We start from the raw sequence: 24,651 nt of genomic DNA on the forward strand, positions 1-24,651 counted from the left end.
CCAGCTTTAGTGGTTGCCTCATGTCTCCTGCTGGCAGGTTCATCCTCCTGGCCTTCCCTCTGCAGACAGCCTCCAGCCCGTAGCTGCCAAGATCTGTGCAGCTCCCAGGGATGTTTTAGGCAAATTTAATGAACTGATTTGCATATTTGCAAATAACTTGTCTATGACCATAGACTCTGATTTGTGGTCAATATGTCCTTTTCTGAGCAGTTGCACAAAACTTGGTATCTTTTCGGCTGAGGCAGGTAGGAGAGCAAGACGCAGGATGCTCAGCAGTCCCACCCCCATCTGCTGTTTGCCTGATTCTCTTAGCCTCATGACAACACTTCCTCTTCCTGGTAACATAGTGCCCTCTATTGACTTGAAGCTGAGCTGGGTCTGTGGCGCTCCCAGAATTTCATGTGACCCAGTCCTTTCCATCCCGCTCATTTGAGGAAAGGGGAGTACCCACCCAATGATGAACCAACAGCTTCATTGCAATATTTAGGATTTTGATTTGAAAGAAACTGAAGGAGAGGGAACTAGAATTTGGGTGGTGTTTAATATAATTTGATGTTAAAAACTTTGATAATGGCGTTTTATGATTGAAAATGTAATCAAAATAAACTTAGGAAAGGATACGATTTCCCATGGCAACTGTAACACCCTCCTGGCATGTATGCAGCAATTTATACTATGGTATAGGCTATTAAACTTCCTAAAGAGTTTACCTTTGTACTGCGAATAACTGCACGCACACAGCTAAAGACACACAATCAGACTGAGGGTAAAGTTCTGAAAAGCTGTAAGCGCCTGAAAATTAAAAGTTGAAATGAAAGGGCCTTGCCTCCTTAACCATAACTTTAGCACCACTACGAGGTTGCTTTGTCCGCAGAAGCTCTGGAGTGAAGGAGAATCTTGTAATCACACAAACTGCAACTGTTATCCTATCTGTTTTAATCAGATTTTAATTTGAAGCCCATAGTAGTTACTTAACTGATTTAAAGAAAGTTTTTGTTCAAAATATCACTGCATTTTGGCTCTTGTGTACTTGGAGCAGCCTTTGTTTTAAGTGTCTGTGTATATGCATGGGTGTTTGTGTATAACACTATTGAAAATATTAATTCAGCACAGCAGCTCCACCTTCCTATTCATCCAAGCAGGAAGTCAGTCTGTTCACAGTCACTCTATCTTTCCAACACCCTCCCCCTGCCAGCCAAGAGGAGGAGTTTACTCATTACATACCAGTCACTGGCAGATCCCATCTTTTATTTAGGCTTTCTGAAGGCTGACAAAAGCATTCTGTTTCAACAGGAGCTCAGACCTTACCAGCTTTTATTTGTTCACTTGGTAGAAATCTGAGAGGGAAAAGGTTCAGCCTGTACCTTGGATTGATACACGGTGGGAGACTGAAGGACTAAAACTTCAAAGGAAATTGGGTGTGCTGCAGGAACAGGAGGGAGGAATGAAACGCCAGCTGTGCTGATAAGTGGAGCCTCTGTGTAATTTACGTGTGTGTTTGTGGAAACCTGGCCAAAGAACACACACAAACTAGGACAGCTACGTCCCACCTTCCTAGAGGATCTGATCCAGAAACCTGAACAAGGGTAGGAAAGCAGGTTCTTTCCCCCCTCCCTTCTTTACAAGAAAACAGGCTTTCAGAGTGATTGTTCATCTATTTATAAAGTGTTACGTCATCTAGCCAGGAAATTCTGTCTCCTCACCTCCTGGAGCCTTGTTTTCAAAAGTTACAGCCTGACCTGCTTTTTGCTGTGGTTTATGTGCTTAAATTTACAGGAGATACTCTGCTATGAGTTAAGTAAGTGGTGAGGAGCTAGGACTATAATAAACTGGGAATGAATTGATTTTTGCCAGCTAAGTTTGTGTCTACAGAAGTAAAATGTTTTAGATGAGGGGAGAGGAGATGAATGTTATTAACACTTGTAGAAAGAAAATCACTGGTAATGCACTGTTTTGCTGAATATTGATTGAAAAATACTTAAATTATTTGTTAAAGCCAGAAAGAATTCAATCTCTTTACTCTATCTGGATGGGGTATTAACTACTTAATAGCTGAGAGATTTGAGATTCTTTTATTTAAAAGACTTCCTGAGCTTTTTCATTTTTTAAGGTCTGTTAATAACACATTCTGGGAACCAGCTTCTGGCCAACAGTATGATTATTCTGGCTAGTGCAGAAATGAAGGAGATGGCACTGACTTTCCATAGTTGTTTTAATTCCTATGAAAGCCCTGGGATTTCCCACACATTACAGGCACCACCCAAGGCAGAGTGCAGAAGCAGAACTGCCATATGGCCAGATCCTGTTCCCATATCATCAACAAAGCTACCACTGATTTCAATGGGAGGAGAATTGGGCCCCCTTTTGTAGCCTGCCTCTCCTTCCACCCCCATGTGTGGTTTTCTTACTTGATAGCCCTACATCCACGGATGGCTTTTCTCATCTTGTTAGCAATCTGCTCACTCAGTTTTCATTCAGTGGATGTCAATTGTATGAGTTCCTGATTCACACCCTCGGGGATGTAAATCCACTGCATGTATGGTTCTTGGGCAGGTGGGGGGCACAAGTCCAAGGGGCCCCACCAGAGCTGTTGCCCCCACAAGGGAAGAGTCAACAGCTTCAAGAAATGTCCTGTAAGACAGTGGTGGTGGAGAAGCAAGACAAGAGGAGGGCAGTCTTGGGGAAAGCTGCCAAATTGCCACCTTCACTGCAGGAAGCCCCCTCCCCATCCGGGCGTGTGGAACAGTGACTGGCAGCACCTTCAAAGTTCCACCCATCTATCAGCTTGCTGCTCCTCCAGTTCTTGTGTGAGGAGCCAATGTGGGTTAGGGCCTTTGGGGCAGGTCTGGGGAGGGGAAGAATGTCCTGCTCACTCCCTTCGTCAGTTAAACTAAGTCCTAATTTTCCCTAGTGTTATCTGTTTCCTTAAACATTTTCCATATTTACTGTCCAAAGCTATAATCCGTAGTTCTTTAATAACAGAAAGCATTTAAAGTTGCTTGCTTGTCTTCTTTAGCATACCCAGGTTTTCTCTGGATACCATCAATTTCCGTATTTTTTTCTCAGCTAAACTTTTCACTGGGCCTAGCCCAACTCTCACATTGTCTCAGGATGTGACTCCTCATGAAAGCATCCAATCAATAACCTGTGACTCAGTTTACCCAGCAGGCCAGACTCCCTCCCAAATAGACCTCTGACTCCTAACAGGCCAGAAGAGGTTCTTGCTGTAATGCGTCCCTTTCAAACCACACATTGTGTTGAGAGGTGTAGCATGCTGCAGGTTACTTTAGCTGAAGAGCTGTTAAAGCATGAAGCAGATTGCTGCGAGTCTGCTATTTATAAAGTTTACTTCTTGTATTATACCATTACATCCTGCAAGAGAGCTCATAAAACTTCAGTGGCACTACATTTTGGGTATACATTTCCATGTGATGGGGACCTGTATTAAAATGATGCTTCAACGGTGATATATCAGTAGCTGGGTTTATACCTAAACCTCAAAAACAATGTGCCAGTGTTTGGTGATGTCAGGACAGTTTGTCATGTTCCCTGTTAACTTTGGTCCCATGTGGAGAATAAGAGTAGGCAAGCTCTGAAACTGAGCTGTCAGCCAGCAAGGGTCAGGTCCACAGGCTGAAGAAATGCCCAGGGAAAAAGAAGTTGAGGTGCAGGAACTGAGCTCCTTGCAATCCTTCATCTTACCTTCTCACAAGCACCAGTTTTTTGGGGGGAAGCTTACGCTTAATATCCCCATTGCTGAGCCCCCTATCTCTTTCTAATGCGGTTGGCTCCACAGTTGGCAGCAGTAGTCTCCGGGACTCCCTCAGAGGGAAGGAGTGGAGGTTGTTGTTGTTTTTTTAAAATTTAGAAAATAAAAAAAACTTTTTTTGCCTGAATTTTTTATGAAAATTCAAAACCTTTGATTCAGAATGCTTCCACAGTGCCTCCTGGGAATTGAATTTGGGTGCATCATTGCCCCTATTCTCTTCTATGGGGCAGGCTCCCTAACCATACTACATCTCCCAGGCTGCACTGTGGTCTCCCATCCTGGTAAATCACTCCAGTGAATCATGGGAGTCCCTGACCATGGTGCATTATAGGAAGTGTAGTCCAAGTGGGGATCTGACTCAGAGGACTCCCATGAGGAACCACAGCAGCATTTCCCAGAGTGAAATGTGTTGGTTTTCAGCATGATATTTTGGTTTTGGTTGAAAAAAGAAAATGTCTCAGTTTTGGGGTGTTTGTTTTTCAGCATAAAGTCAAAATTTTCTGCCATAAGTAGAAACTTTTCATGAAAAACATTGTTTTGTCATGCTCAATTTCCCATTCAAAAAACCATTTCAATGGATTTTTTTTTTTTGGACTAGCCCTAGTAAAGAAGCCAATGCTGTAGGGGGATAGAAAGACCCACCAGTGAAATACTCCTTGCCATGTTATCCTAACGTAGAATTTCCTTCCACAGGACTAGGAAGCTTCCATGGGCCTTAAGATTTCACCCTACAAGACTCTGCTATGAGTAAGTGGCCCCTTTCATACACTGCTGATTTTGCACACTTATGACACACGTTCAAATGAAATGTTTTGAGAACCAGGAGAAAGATAAGCCGTGACATTGTACATTATATCAAGTTTCATCCTTGGCTCCATCTGTCACAAATAATTGTATGCTGTATCATTTCAGCTTCCCTACTTCTAGTGTAGATTTCCCTTCTCTTTCATACAGTGCTGCTTTAACAAAAAGGAAAATTTGTGGTGGATAGTAGTAACACACAGCTTTTTAGGTCGGACCTATGAGACTCTCAAGTTAGGATTGCCAGATATTAATGTGGATGTCTCTAATATCTGGCACTGAGAGAGGTTAGAGACAGGATACTGGATAGATGACCTGAGATATACTCCAGTATGGTCATTCCTGTCTTCCTGTGTGCTGAAAGGTTTGATCTGCCACATGTTTCTCCATAGGCTGGAACTTTATTTTAAAGATATTGTAAAAATATAAATAACCTTCTGACCCTCCTCGCTTCCATCTTTTCCTCTACCTTATTCACCATTTCCTCTTCCTCCTGCCCACACTGCTTTGTTCATAAACACTGATTGAGATATGCTACCTACTGTCCAATATTTCCAAACTAATGAATCTGAGAGGAGAAGAAAAGAATTTGCTGAACATTGCTGCTAGTTCTTCCCAACACCCTGTATCTCGCAGCAGTTAAGCCCTGATTTTTCACAGGTGCTGAGCTCCCACAGACATCATTGGAGTGATGGGTGCTCAGCATGCTGAAAATCAGAACCATAATGTGGCTAAGGAGTCACCGTCAACATACAACACTCCTGCTAATACATCCCAGAATCATATTAGCCTCTTTTGCAGCTGCTTCACATTGATGACTCATATTCAGTTTGTGGTCCATTATAACCCACAGATCCTTTTCAGCAGTCCTACCACCTAGCCAGTTATTCCCCATTTTGTAGTTGTGCATTTGATTTTTCCTTCCTAAGTAAAGAACTTTGCACTTGTCTTTATTGAATTTCATCTTGTTGATTTCAGACCAATTCTCCAAGTTGTCGAGGTCATTTTGAATTTTAAACCTGTCCTCCAAAGTGCTTGGAACCCCTCCCAGCTTGGTGTCATCTGCAAATTTTATAAGCATACTCTGTACTCCATTATCCAAGTCATTAATGAAAATATCAAATAGTACCAGACCCAGGACTGACTCCTGCGGGATCCCACTAGAAAAACCCTCCCAGTCTGACAGCAAACCATTGATAACTACTCTTTGAGTGTGGTCTTTCAAGCAGTTGTGCACCCACCTGATAGTAAATTTGTCTCAACCACATAGTTTGCTTATGAGAATGCCATGCAGAAATTTGCCAAAAGCCGTACTAAAATCAACGTGTATCACATTACTGCTTTCCCTCACCCATCCACTAGATCAGTAATCCCATCAAAGAAGGACATTAAGTTGGTTTGGCATGATTTGTTCTTGACATAACCATGCTGACTATTCCTTATAACCCTATTATACGCCAGGTGCTTACAAATTGATTGTTTAACAATTTGCTCCAGTATCTTTCCAGCTCCTGAAGTTAGGCTTACTGGTCTACAATTCCCTGTGTCCTTCTTGTTCCTCTTTTTAAAGATAGGTGCTATGTTTGCCCTTCTCCAATCTTCTGGGACCTCTCCCGTCCTCCAGGCGTTCTCAAAGATCATTGCTAACAGCTTTGAGATTGCTTTGGCTAGTTCTTTAAGGACCAGAGGATGAATTTCATCAGGCCCAGCTGACTTGAATACATCTAACTTATCTAAATATTCTTCAACCTGTTCTTTCCCTATTTTGGCTTGCGTTCCTTCCCCCGGTTGTCAGTATTAATTGTGTTGAGGATCTAGTCATCATTAATCTTTTTAGTGGAGACTGAAGCAAAATAGAAAAGGAGTACTTGTGGCACCTAAGAGACTAACAAATTTATTTGAGCATAAGCTTTCGTGAGCTACAACTCACTTCATCGGAAGCACAATAGGCATTAAACATCTCTACCTTCTTAATGTCATCAGTTATTAGTTCTCCTTCCCCACTAAGTAGAGGACCTACACTTTTCTTCATCTTTCTCTTGCTTCCAATGTATTTAAAGAACCTCTTCTAATTGCCTTTTATGTCCCTTGCCAGGTGTAACTCATTTTGTGCCTTAGTTTTTCTGATTTTGTCCCTACATGCTTGTGCTGTTTTTCTCTAATCCTTCTTATCAGTTAATCCATGTTTCCACTTTTTGTAGGATTCCTTTTTGATTTTCAGGTCATTAAAGAGATCCTGATGGAGCCATATTGGTATCTTACTATTCTTCCTATCTTTCTTTTGGATCGGAATTAGTTGAATTCAGTTGTGAATTTAATATTGTCTCCTTGAGAAACTGCCAGCTCTCCTGAATTCCTGTTTCCCTTAGGTTCCATGGAAAAAAAATCTTACTTACCAGTTCTCTGAGTAAAAGTCTGCTTTTTTGAAGTCCATAGAAACGATCAAGGTATCCTCTAAACTTTGTCTATTTTATAGAATACGTAAGGAATTGAATTTCCTTCAAGCTCCAGCTCAACTCTCAAAATGATAGAGACTTCCTACTGAGACTTTTGGGCTCTGATCCTTAATTGATTCCATGATGAACTTTCCTATACCTACCTTAAGTGATGTTTACAGTGCTTCCTTTCTTTTAGTGTCAAATATCCAGTTACCAGAAACCTTAATTAAAGCAACCACACAGAATAGGTCAGATGCTAACCTGGTATTAAACTGTAGTTCATAGTTCACTCTACTGTGCCAGTTTATATATACCAACTGAAGATCTGGACCAAAGACTGCTCTTTAAAATAGTAAAGATCAATTTCATCCTGACAACGCTTTGTATTTTCAAAGCACTGATTAAATATTAGGTCGACTGTTAGTTAATTATTGTAATATTCATTAGAGGAATTTGTACTTGTTTGTTCTTGTGATGGGAAGATAAGAGCCTCCTAAACATGCCATATATTTTTGCTGTTAGAATTACTGGACAGTTATTCTAGTTTGTGTGAGGAATATGTGAATTATGACCTAAACATTAACAGAACTTTTGAGGTTGGGATAACATTTCCCTACATGATAGCAAGTTTTCATTTTGGTGCACCTCTGCACTTTCTGCTTCAAACAGATGCTGGGAACACCAAAAATCTCAGAGAGAGCTAGTTTTCATAAGATTTCTGGCATAATTGTGCAGACTCTGAATGCGTTTGGCTAAATATTCCCATTTCTGTGTGCTTTCTTTGCTTATAGGAACCGAGCATCCAGATTTCTTAAGGTTCATTTGTCACCTGTTTGAGCCCATGTAGTGTGATCATTTTATAAACCAGTATGAAAGTTCCTTATTTTTTCTGACAATCAAAGGTACAGTACAGTAGATGTCATTTAAAAAAAGACTGCTTGGTCATAGCTACAAGTTGAAAACAACTATTTCAATTACAAACATGGGTTAGAGTCTTAGTCACATAATTTTAAAAATCCACCAAATTCCAGGGCCGCAATTGGTGCAGTTTTGTGTACTGGGGTTGTAAAGGAGGTTTATACTATCTTCCCATTTCGTTATGATTCTGCAGCCAGTTCAGAACACAGCATGATTTAAAGCAGTCTAAGGACTGCAGTAAGTTGTGCTGATTGGTAATGGCTCCTGGAGTGGAGGGTGGGAGACATTTCACAGCTGGAAATTGCCAGAGCTCAATAGCACTTTGGCCACACCCCCTTGCTTGGCCATATCTCCTATGCCATGGCCTGCTTTTCTGCTTTTTATTCTTCCTTTTTATTGTGGGCATACATAAATGGTAAAATTAAGATTACATAAGGTGCAAAAAAAATTAATGTAACTGGTGGGGGAAGCAGTAACATGGGTCACAGATGGATAAAGAATACAGTGTAAACAACATACAAAACAAACGGAATTGCATGAGATCTTAATGAGAGAAGTTCTGGAGGGCATTTGGTTTTTTAATGCAGTTCCCAATTTAAGCATAAACTTTAAAAGGTAGCTATGGGCTCATATATCCATCATCTGAATCGTTCATAAGACTAGTCATCTTTTTCCATGAGTAAGACTCTTTGTTCCTCTTCCTAGTCTGCCACAGCCAATATTTCTAAGTAATTATGATTTAGCAGCAACTGTAAGAAAGGCTTTGAACCAGTCTACTGATTCCATTTCAGTCTCCAGAACTTGGAGCTGGCTGTTCCAGAGGCAGCATACCACTCAGTGATTAATAAAACCTTGTGGGAACTGGGTATAGCAATCACAGCCTCATGTGTGATTGGCAATATTGATTTACTACAACTGTTGGACCAGCAGAATGATACAGGATCGTGCAGCACCTCTGGACAGCGCACCAGGTCCATAGCTAATGATGTAGCTTTCAGAAAATAATGTAATTAAGAAAGAAATTCGTACCTGACAAGTGGTCTGGAATGCTGCTCTGAGTATCTGCTCTTTTCCGCAGCATCAGGGAGTAATGGAAGTTGGGCTGTTAACCAGAAACTCTAGAGTGGTTTTCAAGTTTGTACTTAGTTCATCTAATTTTTTTTTTGGGGGGGGGGGAAGTTAGGGAGGGCTTTTCTTTATACTAAAGAACTTCAGCTCAGTGTAAGAGATTCTTTTTACTGATGTAACAAAAATCATTTGATACCAGTTTTAAAACTTACACCAACAAAAAACTGGAAAAATAACTTGACAAATGATGGACCTCTGCCAAATACCTTTCAAAAGTTCATAGTTAGCTGGCCAGTTTGGATAGAAGCACTGGAAAGAAATTAAGTTAGTACTTTTATTAAAGTCCTTTTAATATCATTACAATGTATATCAGATAGGAAAAACTGAGTGTGTGTGGGGGGGAAGGGTGAACACGAAACCTTGGAAAAGTGTAGTCGACCTCGATAGCAAGGTTAGTTTAAAAGATGGAATGAACTGGAACACAGTAAGATTCACAGTATCTGACATGAACAGAGCACATACTCTGGTTTTGAAAGATCACTGGACCCAGTGGGACTACTCCCATGTATGAAGTTATTCGTGTGTTTGCAGTTCTGAGGCCTAAATGTTCAGAATTTGAGACAACTGATATTTTTCTATGCTGTAATAATGCAGATTACTATTCAGGATACTCATTATACAGAATGTTTATACATCATAGAAAAAAATCAATGAATCACTATATCTGGAATCTTTTTATTTGGACTATAAGGGCTTCCTAACTAAGAACAATGATGATAAAGTTGCCACAGAGGCATTCATTCCGATTTTAGTAGACTTAAATTATCAGCCTTATTGTAATTATGTAATGTGGTGGTGGTGTAGATTTTTTTGCACTTAGCAAATATGAATTGGTCGTTTGCTGCTGAATGATGCAACAGTAATGTTTATTCAGTTAGGCAGGGTGCTGCTTCTGTCTGTAGTAAACATAAGTAGAAGAAAGAATTAGAAGTTCATCTTTGGGATAAAGGTTGGGAGGACAATGTTATGACAGCTGCTATATCTAACCGTCTGTAAGAAACTCCAGAGGTGCAACTCAAAATGTCATAACACTTGTACACATACATAGAACATGTATAATTGAATGTCAATGCCATGAATTAACATTCTGGAGATGGGATTTATTCATACTTTGTCCAGAAGAATTCCTTTCCAAAAGCTTTTATTTCAAACTAGATGTTTAAAATAAGGCAGGAGTTTATTCTTTCGAACCACAAAATAAAAGTTTCTCTCTGGTGTATTTTATCAATGCCAAGAAAATTATATTACAATTATGAAAGTATCCTGATAGTTAAAATGCTGCAGAGGGATCGGCACACTGTAGAGAAATACGTACATGTCATAATGAAAAGCACAAAGCATATTTTCTTGTTCTTCTGTATTACTATTGTAATTTAACTTTTTACACAGTATGATAGCCCTGCCTCTTTATTCGATAGTAAGTAGTTTCCATATAGATTTTTTGTTGTCCTTGGAGGAAGGATCTCACCTATTCTTTAGTGACAATAAGATCAGTGTGGCATGCCTATTACAGAACCATGAGCTGTGGAGGGGGAAAAACAGTACTGAAGGTCAGTTTTGCAATCTCTATTTATGGAAACTAAGAAAAGGGCAACAGAACATCCTTAGAGCCCTGCAAATTTGCAGATATCTGCTTTATATCTGCGGATATCCACAGAATATGTTTGAGGATTGCAGATCAGATGTGAATAAAAATTTTGTATCCATGCAGGGTTCTAAAAATCATTTAGCACAGGGGGACCCACAAACAAGATGATTAACACAGGAATGGTGTGGCAAGGAGCAAAATTGACAAGTAATAGTATAGCAATATGTGTTGGAGCAGTGTTAGCCCCTGAAGTGCTTTGGAAGGTACTATGACATGAACTCTTACATTATCTGCCTTCAAGGTACACAGGATACAATTCACATGGAAGTCATTCACAGAATTGTGACTTATGGAATCTAAGTCCTGAATTGGGCCCAGTGGCTTCGATACACTATTTATTTATTTGCTTATCTATGATGCGTCAGAATGAGTTCACTTTAAAAGGTTACCCTGACTGCTGTTGGGGAATAAGAAGGGGTCTTAATTTGGGATTAAGGACCAGTTAAATTTTCATATTTGAGTAGATTTTGTTGGACCCTAAGTTATGAGAGCTATGTAGAATGCTTTTTGAGTCAGTCTGACAAAATCTAAATCATTTTTCTTCATTATGGACTTATTTACAATGAAAAATTCTCGAGAATTTGATAATTCAACTATCACTCCATCTCTTGGCTTCTAAACAAAGGTTAAGTAAGTTTGTGTGATATGTTTAAGCACAAACACACATACCCTTGAGTCCAAATACTAAATGGTTTAGCTTAAAAGCAGTTTTAGGGACCTATTCTATGCAGGAAATGTCATGTTTATATTTTAAATTTGTATCCAAATCACGTACATTTAAACTGATATGTTAACAGGCCTTTTCATGGCATCTCTCCCAAGCAGCTGATACCCAGGATGGACTACTCCATTCACACAGTCTGATTAAAACTCTGATATAGATTTAAGTTAATGAGGGAACATTTAAAGTGGAATAGCCTTCCAAGTAACATGGTAGAATCAAGTAAAACTATTGTATTTAAGCAAAAGCTGGAAGACTGTGTGGAAATTGAGCTTAAAAGGTACCAGGTCTCAATGCAACTCCCACTGAAATATGAGTCTTTCCAGTGGCTTAAAAGAGAATTTGAACAGGCTAAGTTTTGTGTTTGCAAGTAGCCAACCTCCCATTCCAGGGTAAGCAGGGGCTCTCCCTGATTCTTGTTTTGTTTCTTCCTTCATCCTAGGCTGAGTGTTGGTTGGGTAAGTCAAGTTGGTTGGGCAGCAGGGTGGTGTTTGTGAACTATTTTTATTTGTTTAGTCTTCCAATTGCACAAACATTAATACAAATTTAAAGGTGAAAATGTACATTTGAAAGGTTAGCCCCAAAATTATATAGGATAGAAGGGACAGTGTTGTCATCAAGCTATCCAGACCTACTTCTGCTTCTGTACAAATACTCAATTATGAATACATGCTTAACCTGTCAGGCACAAATCTGACTCTCCCCTCCCTTACAGCGTTGGAGGAGACATACCAATGAGGTTACATCAATGGGGCACTGGTATAAGAAACTTGGACTGCTAGAACCTGCTCCTATGATTGAAGTAAATAATGAAATTCCCATTACCTTTCATGGCCACAGGTCTGGGACTGAATTGCCTGAATAATTCAATATTTTTAAAACTCTGTGGAAAACAGACCTGCATTTTGGTTTACCTTGACCTTTCCTAGAGTTTCTAACAGAGATCGTGACATAACAAAGTTACCAATAGACGTGAAACTAGTGTAAAATGTTGTTATAGATGGAATATGAATGCTGGTTTATTAGAGAATGGTGTATACTTTTCATAGTAAAGCTAACCTACAGGAATGCCCTACTTTTCTGTTTAGTCATAAATTTATATTTCTTTTGCAAGCACAAAAAGATTTGAATGGAAATATACATTGATATTTATCTGAAATTAAAATAGGTTTATAAATATATATGTATAGATTCTTTTTATCTTTTAAAACCTATTTTAATTTTAAATAAAAAATACTGGAAATAAATTGAATACCTTTTGTTTGTTTTTTAAATTCCTGGAATAGTTTTCCACAAATATTTTTCTCATAGTAATTTCACACAAGTCTAAAAATTTAAAGACTTCATGAGTGTGTTTTATTCATGTTAAGTGTTATATGAAAACATTACTAAAGTAGAATTAGAAGAGATATTGTTGTTCCCCTCTCTATAGCAGTGGTGAGGCCTCAGCTGGAGTACTGGGTCCAATTTTGGGCATCACACTTCAAGAAAGATATTAAAAAATTGGAGATAGTTCAGAGGAGAGCAACAAAATTGATAAGAGGTTTAGAAGCCTGACCTGTGAGGAAAGGTTGAAAGAATTGGATATGTTTAATCTAAAGAAAAGAAGGATGAGGGAGGACATAACAGTCTTCAAATATGGGAAAAGGTTGTTATAAAGAGGATGGTGATCAATGTTCTCCATGTCCACTGAGGGTAGGACAAGTAGTAATAGCCTCATAGGCTTAGCTTTTAGGCAGCAAAGGAGATTCAATTTAGATATTACTAAAAGCTTTCCAACTATAAGGATAGTTGAGCACTAGAACAAGGGAGGTTGTGGAATCCCCATCATTGGAGGTTTTTAAGAATAGGTTAGAAAACATCTGTCAGGGATAGTCTAGGTAAATTAATCCTGCCTCAGCATATGGGGATGAACTAGATGACCCCTTGAAGTCCCTTCCAGCCTTGCATTTCTATGATTCTGTGATTCAGAACAGGTATAATCTGATGATGATTTATATTGAAGTCTATAGGAAATATTTTGAAAACTGAAGTATGTTTTGCATTAGTGTAATTTTTTTAATAAATCATGGCTGTTCTCTGTAAATGGTGTAAGCGGGTTAGGGTGTCATTTTCAGGTGTCCAACACCCTTAGCCTCTTGAAAATACCACTCCTCTCCATATCCATATTAGAATTTCATTGACTGTTGTCTGAAAATTAGTTGTAGAGCTTTTTGATGTCATTAAAAGTGGTGTGAATGTCCTTTTTACTTGGTTCAAGGATAAAGTTAGCATGTGTTAAAAATTAAAGTTTTAACTTAAAGTTAAAATGTAACATATTTGTACCAATTGTCTACTGGCATTAGTAAAAGTGTTATATTCTGATGGAGTACTTAGAGGCAGTTTGTGTTCTGTTTTAATGGGATTACGTCAATGTTTTGCTTCAGCAACTCAGTGTAGCTTTATGGTGAAGATCATTGCAGTTGGAACAGGCTCAGCTGACAGCACTGTGATATATATACACACTATAGTATATTGATATAAAGCTATAGACAGCAACAGAACACCCCATATATTGGTTGGTATAAAAATAATCACCTCATGTCAGCCTTCTATGTTCTTCTTTCCCTAGCAGATGCTCTCAGAGAATACAAAATGTTAAGGGACTACACTGTTGTTCAGGGAATCCTGTGTGCCATTGTTGACAGGCAACTAGACCACCATGATAAAGTTATAATTGCCTTTGAAACTGCATTTGCTTCAGAAAGAAATGCAGGAAATAGCTGAATCAAAGGTATGACCCCGATCAAACCATCTCTCTCTCTCTCTCTCTCACTCACATTAACCACCTGTAGAACGGCTTCTATAGCAGTGGTTTTCAACCTTTCCAGACTACTGTATCCCTTTTGGGAGTCTGATTTGTATTCTGTACCCCAAGTTTCACCTCACTTAAAAACTACTTGTTTACAATATCAGACATAAAAATACAAACGTATCACAAACTAAGCAAATATCTAGATGAGTTGATGTACCACCTGGAGACCTTTGCGTACCCCTGGTTAAGAACCACTTTTCGATAGGACTGGGAATAAAGGGAGTTGCTGCAGAGGTAGCACTCCCTTCCCACGCACCAGGAGGGACTGGTTGAAGAAGCGTGGGAAGGGGACATGAAGAAATTTCTGATTGGCAGACGTGGAGGGGGTGCATGTGGACTAAATACTTTCTCTTACTGTTATCACCTTCCTGTGTCCGGAGCTTACCTCCAAACTCAGATGAACAAAATACTAACAGTATTGCTATTGCGTACAGCTTCCTAAATTGAAAAAAATAAGATTGCTAGCTGGAGTAGAATTTCTCAACTAACCTGGAAGCTGGTGAGTTTTTCTGCTACCCCAGTCAAGACTGACCTAGAGCCCTGGTATTTTAAGTTAAAAAATTTGAAGGTTTAGTAACTCCTTAACCAGACAAGAAAAATTATGTGTGCAGTAACTTCCTCATTCCTGTGGAAGAAAACTCTGCTCACCAAACCATAAAGCTCTGCACAGACAGCTGCGGCTAGCCAAAGGCACACCCAAAAGTTGCTTGTAGGCAGTTCACTCTGTCCCATAGCAGGATGTGTGCACCTTCCCCACTAGGAGGAACCAAGAGGCATCTGAAAAGTAGCACTCCTGCACATATCTTCATTGAAGCAGTCTTTACAGCTCCAAACAGGGAGGGGGGGATTGCTATTCTCATGACAATCCGAGTGCAAATGTCAAACTCCCACCAACCGTCTGCTGGAGAAGCACTGCCCTGAGTAGGGCAGGCTCATTCTGAAAAGGTGTTTACTTTGTTTCTATGCTGATGCCATTCATGTATGAAGAGCCAGCATCTGTGTGGCCTAGTTTTGCGCACTCACCCTCATCATTGACTTTTGCTGAGTTTCTTTCTCTTCCCACTGCCAGCCACCAGCTCCCTTCCTTCCTTCCTCTGCTTTTTATCTTCTGGAGAAAACAATTAGCATCTCTTGAGCAAGTCCTGTCAGGGATGCCACAAACACCATCAAGATATACACTTTAACACGCTCAAAACTGCCTTCGCCAAACAAGGACATTCCACCACAGAAGTAGATCGTATCATGGAATGGGCCACCCAGATATTCCAAGAGAACCTGCTTCATTATAGAAATAACCCCCTCTGACAAGTTGTCACCTACCACCCCACACTGGAACCCATAAAGGGTATAATCAAACAACTATAACCTATATTCAATTGGGACCCCATTCTGAAGGAAATCTTTCCTGAACCTGCTCTTCTGGCTTTCAAACAGCCTCCCAACCTCATCATCAGAAGAAAGCTTCTCACAGACCAGGACACCAACTGAAAGTGGCTCCAGACCCTGCTAGAACAACAGATGCAAAACCGCAGACATATCTCCACAGCTACAATGATCAACACCCTTCACAACACACCTTTCAAGATCCATGGATCCTCCAAATGCCTAACACAATATGTGGTGTACCTCATTCAGTGCACCAAATGCCCCACTAGCAACTATGTGAGTGAAACCAGACAATCACTATGCTCTTGAATGAACTCACACAGGAAAATGATAAACAACAAAAACGTATCACCTATAAGTGAAAACTTTTCATAAAGTGATCACTCTCTCTCAGTCCTTATACTCAAACGAAACCTGCACAACACTTTCAAAAGATGAGCCTGGGAACTTAAATTCATTACTTTGCTAGGCACTAAAATCATGGACTGAATGGAGACAGTGGATTTATGACTTCTTACAACAATCTGTAACTCACTAAGAACCTCACCGATGCACCCTCTTCTTTTCCTCCCGATGACTGGAGAAGTGTTAACAGGCCACTACACCTTGAATGGTCCCTTGAAATATTTGTTAACTGCTTATGCTCAACAATCTGGTCAAATCTTTGTTGCCTCTGCAAGACTAGTGGGAATAAGTTGCTTTTGCCACTAAAAGGAACAGATACTACTCTAAATAGGTATGTTGAGTAGGAAGGTGTCATGTTTACATGCACTTCTCAGAGCAGAACTGTAAGTATAACCTAGTAGAAATTCATCAGGAAAGTTGGCACTACAGGAGAAATTCATGGGAGAGAACAAATTCCACTTGAAACTCTCTCTGAGTTTTCTCTTGTAAAGTTTCCTCTGCATTCTCCCTTGAAGGTGATGGATTTTCGATCTTTAAGAAGGGATGTGGCTTGGAAACCCAGTGGAATTAAGGCTCTTTGGGGCAACCAGTCTTCATCCCTGGAATTCTTCAAGGAAGGGGAATTAATGCTACATAGAGTACACACAATTAATTTGCATGCTTGACACAGCATTACTTCTCAAGGGGATTTCCACTAGGGCAGGCATCAATATAAGGAGACATAGGTCTATGATCTCACATCCCAGAATAACCCCACTGGAAGTGCAGAGCCTTAGAATTCAAGAAGCAGCCTCTGGACAGTTCATGATGAAAAATACAATTATTACGTGAAAAAGCCTCAGTAGTGTGAAAAGAAACCTGACGCTTTTCATGATGGGACTTAAATTGCTCCTGCCCTCTCTCTTGGCATCAAAATTGTAACACTGTGAGAATGGCAAAAAAAACAAGGAGTCCTTGTGGCACCTTAGAGACTAACAAATTTATTTGGGCACAAGCTTTCATGGGCTAAAACCCACTTCATCGGATGCATGCAGTGGAAAATACAGTAGGAAGATATATATACACAGAGAACATGAAAAAATGGGTGTTGCCATATCAACTGTAACGAGACCAATTAATTAAGGTGGGCTATTATCAGCAGGAGAAAAAAAAACCTTTTGTAGTGATAATCAGGATGGTCCATTTCAAACAGTTGACAAGAAGGTGTGAGTAACAGTAGGGGAAAAAATTAGCATGGGGAAATAGTTTTTACTTTGTGTAATGACACATCCACTCCCAATCTTTATTCAAGCCTAATTTAATGGTGTCCAGTTTGCAAATTAATTCCAATTCTGCAGTTTCTCGCTGGAGTCTGTTTTTGAAGCTTTTTGTTGGAGAATTGCGACTTTTAGGTCTGAAATTGAGTGACCAGTGAGGTTGAAGTATTCTCCGACTGGTTTTTGAATGTTATAATTCTTGATGTCTGATTTGTGGTCATTTATTCTTTTGTGTAGAGATTGTCTGGTTTGGCAAATGTACATGGCAGAGGGGCATTGCTGGCACATGACGGCATATATCATATTGGTAGATGTGCAGGTGAACGAGCCTCTTACGGTGTGGCTGATGTGATTAGGTCCTATGATGGTGTTCCGTGAATAGATATGTGGACAGAGTTGGCAACGGGCTTTGTTGCAAGGATAGGTTCCTGGGTTAGTGTTTTTGTTGTGTGGTTGCTGGTGAGTATTTGCTTCAGGTTGCAGGCATGTCTGTAAGTGAGGAGTGGCCTGTCTCCCAAGATCTGTGAGAGTGAGGGATCGTTCTTCAGGATAGGTTGTAGATCCTTGATGATGCACTGGAGAGGTTTAAATTGGGGGCTGAAGGTGACCCTCCAACATCCACTACAAAGCCCATCAGAGGTCATAGAAAAGAGCATTTCTCTTGACATATTTGAGAGAGAGATTTTAAAACTTGTGAAAACAAATACAGTATAGGGAAATATCGAGAAGGAGTTCAAGCAGTGATCAATAAAATTACTTTCTTAGGTTAAACCTTATGTATCGGGGACTCATGTTCTTGAAGGGAGAGGAACTAGGGAATGTAGTTTTCCCATTTAACGAGAACTCTCTCATAACCAAGGAGAGAGGCAATGCGATTTGGCAAACAAGGGCTTATTATATGTACTTACTGAAATGTTTACACATTGCTTAACATATTGACATATATAACATCTTAGTCAACTTGTGTAATTTCAGTTGGGGTGGGGTTGGGGGTGGAAGATTTCATATTCTCCCCCAGGACCATTTTTTGTTGAACATTCCTGTCATTTAATGCAATCTGGTTTATTCCAAAGGCAGAAAAGTCATCCTTCCAAAGTATTGTTATGAGCCACAGTGATGGCATCTCTGGCAAAGGTGATTAACAATATCCAGAAAAGGTGTGAACTCCATCAGAGACAGGGAAACCATCCCAACCTCGCCTCCAGCCTGTGTAGAATTTTAACAAAAGGCTTCTATGAACTGCCTCCAATACATCACTGTGTTCAAGCAGGAGGGAGATATACATTGCCAATTTAAATTGATCCAGTTTTCTTTCTGTAATATAAGTAGGGTATTATTCTCAAAAGCTCTTTCAGCAAACCATCCCTATTCAGCAAAACACTTAAGCATGTGCTTAAACCCCATTGATCTTAATGGGATTTAAGCACCTGCTTAATGTTTTGCTGAATTGGGACCAAAGTAAACAGCTATGTTGTAAGAAAGACAAATGCAACTCCAGTGCTGGTGTGAAGGATGTCACAGTAATATATGAAAGATGTGAGAGGGATAGATTGAAAAGTGTAAAGCTAAATTGGCAGTGATCCATTTGCATTCTGTATCCACTCTCAGAATCCAGACTGTAATTGTGTGATTCACCCATCATATGATTTGTTTAGCTGGCAAAGCCACTATAAAAATAGAACCAGCAGCATTTGTGTGGTTGGTCAATTTTAAAAGGGGGATGATTCACATAAATAAGACTTTCAAATTTGTTATGATAGATTGCTTGGGAGAGTGGGTGAGAGAGATAGTTTAATGAATAATTGGGAACACAGGAAGATCTAAAAATAGATGCAACAGAAAGCTTGAAACAATTGAGACTGGTGTATTTTTTTTCTGACAAAACCTTTTTTTTCTCTTTAAGCTGTTAAATTAATTTTTTTGATGTCCCTCAACCAGACTTCAAAATTAACAATGTTGGGAATTTAGCTCTAAAAGTCAAGATGATGCAGATATATTTCAAAGAGCCAGTTTAAAACAGAATTCTTGGAAGTAATGCATGTCTCTGTGATTCAGTGTGACTAACAATGTCGAATGTCTAATTGTCTAATGACAAATGACACATGTACCGACAATTTAGGGATAGGCCCAGAACCACTATTGCATTGTGTACCATGAGCAGTGACTATAATTTTGTAGATGCTGCTCCAAAATGTATTTGAACACTATCTTTTGGAGATTAGGGTTTGGAAGAAATGGTGTTAATTCCAAATAGTGAGAATTTAGCCGCATTATGTCCTGACCAGAAAGTAGTATTTTTTGGTGGTGTGCCTGAGTTATTGACAAATGAAATTTTAAGAAAAAATATTTAAACACTCAGTTTTATCTACAGGTGCCTTCTTGTGCTGAGTGTACTCCCACTTCCACAGAAGTCAGTGCTGCGGGACCGGGGGGTGGGGGGTTCAAGCACCCACCGGCTAGAGGGGAAGTTGGCGCCTTCAGTGGGACTTGGTTTGTTGGATCAGGTCCCATGGCCATTAGACCAATTCTGTAATAAATGTTTCTATGATAAGAATAGATATTCATAAGTCCTAAGAAGCTTGTGTATACCATATGCATTTTCAGTCAAAATATAAATACTTTTAAAACTGCCTAAATGCAAGTTTTATCACTTTCCATGATTTTTTCTTTTAAAAAAAAGACACTTTCATTAAAATTGTGACACTCACAAAAGCCAAGAAATTCAAAATTCAGATTCTAATGAACTAATAGACCTTTTGTACTTAAGAATTAGTATTGTTAGTGAAATTATACAGTACATTTCCATTTGTTATACTTTTGTGTTTCTTGTTAACTACATAGATGAAGATTTCATGTAATTAAGGTCTCTTGTTTACGGTTTTTATTTCATTTAGAATTTCTTAAGTGTTAATCAGTGTTTATTATAAAAATTGAAAAGCAGGTGAAAATTAGTGGAAAAAAGTATCAAAGTTTTCTGGGTAATTATGCAGAATGTTGCAGGATGGGAGGACAGAAAAAAACAACAAATAGCCTTAGTTTTCTCATGTCTACACTACGAAATTAGGTCGATTTTATAGAAGTCGATCTTTAGAAAGTGATTTTATACAGTCGATTGTATATGTCCCCACTAAGCGTATTAAGTCGGCGGAGTGCATCCTCAATACCATGGCTAGCATCGACTCATGGAGCGGTGCACTGTGGGTAGCTATCCCGCAGTCTCCACTGCCCATTGGAATTCTGTGTTAAGCTCCAAATGCCTGATGGGGGCAAAAACACTGTCGTGGGTGGTTTTGGGTACTTGTCGTCAGTACTCCCTCCTTCCTTCCTTCAATGAAAGCAACTGCAGACAATTGTTTAGCGCCTTTTTACTGGGATACCCATGCAGACGCCATAGCATGGCAAGCATGGAGCCTGCTCAGCTCACTGCTGCTGTTGTGAGCACTGTAAACACCTCGCACATTATCCTGCAGTATGTGCAGAACCTGGCTAGGAGACGCCAGCACTGAGGATGATTGTGAGGAGGATATGGACATAGACATTCCTGAAAGCACGGGATGTGGCAATTGGGACATCATGGGGGCATTGGGGCAGGTTGATACAGTGGAATGCCGATTCTGGGCCCGGCAAACAAGCACAGACTGGTGGGACCGCATAGTGTTGCAGGTATGGGATGATTCCAAGTGGCTGCGAAACTTTCGCATGCGTAAGGCCACTTTCCTGGAACTTTGTGAGTTGCTTTCTCCCGCCCTGAAGCACAGGAATACCAAGATGATAGCTGCCCTGACAGTTGAGAAGCGAGTGGCGATAGCCCTGTGGAAGCTTGCAACTCCTGACTGCTACCGGTCAGTTGGGAATCAATTTGGAGTGGGCACATCTACTACGGGGTTGCTGTGATCCAAGTTGCCAATGCAATCACTGGCCTTCTGCTAACAAGGGTAGTGACTCTGGGAAATGTGCAGGTCATAGTGGATGGCTTTGCTGCAACGGGGTTCCCTAACTGTGGTGGGGTGTTAGATGGAATGCATATCCCTACCTTGGCACCAGACCACCTTGGCAGCCAGTACATAAACCGCAAGGGGTACTTCTCAATGGTGCTGCAAGCACTGGTGGATCACAAGGGACGTTTCACTGACATCAACGTGGGATGGCCGGGAGAGGTGCATGACACTTGCATCTTTAGGAATTCTTGGCTGTTTGAACAGCTGCAAGAAGGGACTTACTTCCCAGACCAGAAAGTTACTGTTGGGGATGTTGAAATGCCAATAGTTATCCTTGGGGACCCAGCCTACCCCTTGCTCCCATGGCTCATGAAGCTGTACACAGGCAGCCTGGACAGTAGTAAGGAGCAGTTCAACTATAGGCTGAGCAAGTGCAGAATGGTGGTAGAATGTGCCATTGGATGTTTAAAGATCGCTGGCGCTGTTTGCTGACTAGGTTAGACCTCAGTGCAACTGATATTCCCACTGATATTGCTGCTTGCTGTGTGCTCCATAATATCTGTGAGAGCAAGGGGGAGACGTTTATGGTGGGGTGGGAGGTTGAAGCAAATCGCCTGGTGGCCGATTTTGAGCAGCCAGACAACAGGGCGATTAGAAGAGCACAGCTAGGCGCGCTGCGCATCAGAGAGGCTTTGAAAACCAGTTTCGTGGCTGGCCAGCTGTGGTGTGACAGTTGTGTGTGTTTCTCCTTGATGCAACCCACCCACCCCCCGTTTGTTGATTTTAATTCCCTGTAAGCCAACCACCCTCCCCCCTTTGATCACAGCTGTCAAAGGAAATAAAGTCACTATTGTTTTGAAACCATGCATTCTTTCTTTATTAATTTAAAAAAAAAAGTGAGATAACTGACAAGGTTGCCCGGGTAGGGTGGGAAGGGAGGGGAGGGGAGGGGAGAGGAGGAGGGAAGGACAAGGCCACATTGCTTATTGTAGCCACACTACAAATCAAAGCTGTTTGAATGACAGCCTTCTGTTGTTTAGGCCATCCTCTGGAGTGAAGTGGCTGGGTGCCCGGAGCCTCTCCCCCGACCCGCGTTCTTGGGCGTCTGGGTGAGGAGGATATGGAACTTGGGGAGGAGGGCAGGCGGTTATATAGTGGATTCAGTGGTGTTCTGTGCTCTTGTTGCCTTTCCTGCAGCTCCACCAGATGGCTGAGCATGTCCGTTTGCTCCCCTATTAGCCTTAGCATCGCCTTCTGCCTCTTCTCATCGCACTCACCTAATGCTTTCCTGGCCTCTGACACTGAATGCCTCCATGCATTCAGCTGTGCCCTATCAGTGTGGGAGGACTGCATAAGCTCAGAAAACATGTCATCGCGAGTGCGTTTTTTTCGCCTTCTAATCTGCGATAACTTCACAGACAGAGATGATGTGGGAGCATAGAAACATTTGCACCTGTGGGGGGATAAAAAGGGAGAGTAAAATTTAAGATGATATATTTCTGAGAACAAACGGGAGACTCCTTCACAGTGAATCAAGCCATTCACAGCAGACAGCACATGTGCTTTAGGTACAAGGTTGCATTTTGCCTTTTATATTGAGCGCCTGCCGGTATGGTGACACATCACACATGGCTGGGCAACAGAATTCGGTTTCCAGGCAGCCATGGTAAGCCAAAGGGTATGTGGGGTTGGCTTCTTCTGCCTTCATAACATGTGGGAATGGTTTCAAACTGCAGCGCCCTCCTTTCCCATAACAAGCAATGCCGGTTGGGTTTGCCATTTAAAAGGAGGGGCTGTGGTTTTTGGGTGGATGTGCTGCACACCCTTCCCCACCACCCCACCATGTGGCTATTCTCTGGGATGATCCCTTTTAGCCAAGCGCAAACAGCCCAGCATGAACAGGGTCCTTTTACTGTTCCCTGACAAAAATTCCCCTATTTCAACCAGGTGACCATGAATGATATCACTCTCCTGAGGCTAGCACAGAAAGGTAAAGACTGAATGTTGCTTGAATGTGACCAAAACCCAGGACCATTCGCTGCCATGCTTTGTGCTGCAATGGTTCCAGACTACTTGCTACTGGCTTGGTGTGGTAAAGTGTCCTACCGTGGAGGACGAAATAAGGCAGCCCTCCCCAGAAACCTTCTGCAAAGGCTTTCTGAGTACCTCCAGGAGAGCTTCCTGGAGATGTCCCTGGAGGATTCCCGCTCCATCCCCAGACATGTTAACAGACTTTTCCAGTAGCTGTACTGGCTGTGAACGCACCCCAATTCTTCAGGGCAAATCAAACATTAAACACTATTGCTTTTAAACCCTGTACTGTAGTTACAAATGTGCACTCACCAGAGCTGCCTTCTCTGGTTTCAGAATCTGGGATTGGCTCCAGGGTGATGAAAAGGTTCTGGCTGCTGGGGAGAACGGATTCACCGCTTGCCTGCTGCGCATTCTCCTCTTCCTCTTCCTTATCCACAAAATCCTCCTCCCTGTTGCTTGAGACTCCCCCCTTGCAGATGTCCATGGACAGTGGTGGGGTAGTGGTAGGGTCCCCCCTAGAATGCCATGTAGCTGATCATAGAAGCGGCATGTATGGGCCTCTGACCCAGAGTGACCATTTGCCTCCTTTGTCTTTTGGTAGGCTTGCCTGAGCTCCTTAACTTTCACTGGCACTGCTGTGTGTCCCTGTTGTAGCCTCTGTCCACCATGCCCTGTGCAATTTTGGCATATATATATATTAGCATTTCTTCTTTTTGATTGGAGGTCGGCCTGAACAGATTCTTCTCCCCATACAGTGATCAGATTCAGTGTCTCCCGTTCGCTCCATGCTGGAGCTCGTTTGCGATTCTGGGACTGCATGGTCACCTGTGCTGCTGAGTTCGCCATGCTGACCAAACAGGAAATGAAATTCAAAATTTCCTGGGGCTTTTCCTGTGTACCTGACAGAGGGTTGGGGTGCAGGAGGGGTGCGGCATGGGGCTCAGGGCAGAGAGTTGGGGTGCAGGGTGCAGGAGGGGTGTGGGCTCCGGCCTGGCGCCACTTACCTGGAGGGGCTCTATGGTGGCAGCAGCATGCACCAGAGCCAGGGTAGGCTGCCTGCACTGGCCCTGGCCTTGGCCCCATGCCGCTCCCAGAAGCTGCTGGCACCACGTCCCTGCAGCCCTTGGGAGACGGGGAACAGAGGGCTCCACGTGCTGCCTTAACCTGTGGGTACCTCCCCCAAAGCTCCCATTGGCCTCGGTTCTCCGTTCCTGGCCAATGGGAGCTGTGGGGGGAGGTACCCACAGGTGAGGGCAGTGCGCAGAGCCCTCTGTCTCCCTTCCCCCAGGTGCCGCAGGGACATGGTACCGGCCGCTTCCAGTAGCAGTGTGGGGCTTGTGGTGCTATGGAGGTGG

At 41.5% G+C, this 24,651-nt stretch overlaps 1 protein-coding gene across 2 annotated transcripts in view; it reads left to right on the forward strand.

The window, feature by feature from the left end:
* The first annotated feature begins 1,268 nt into the window (after nucleotides 1-1,268).
* PIK3CB (phosphatidylinositol-4,5-bisphosphate 3-kinase catalytic subunit beta) overlaps nucleotides 1,269-24,651 on the forward strand; it is a 191,717-nt gene continuing 168,334 nt past the window's right edge. The window contains exons 1-2 of one of the 2 annotated variants that reach the window (XM_048863851.2): nucleotides 1,269-1,586; nucleotides 4,463-4,516. The gene's annotated coding sequence lies outside the window, so the exon portion shown is untranslated. The remainder of the gene's footprint in view (nucleotides 1,587-4,462; nucleotides 4,517-24,651) is intronic. The other variant, XM_048863850.2, reaches the window with a different exon arrangement.

Source organism: Caretta caretta, chromosome 9 (assembly GCF_965140235.1).
Source record: "Caretta caretta isolate rCarCar2 chromosome 9, rCarCar1.hap1, whole genome shotgun sequence".
NCBI lineage: Eukaryota > Metazoa > Chordata > Testudines > Cheloniidae > Caretta > Caretta caretta.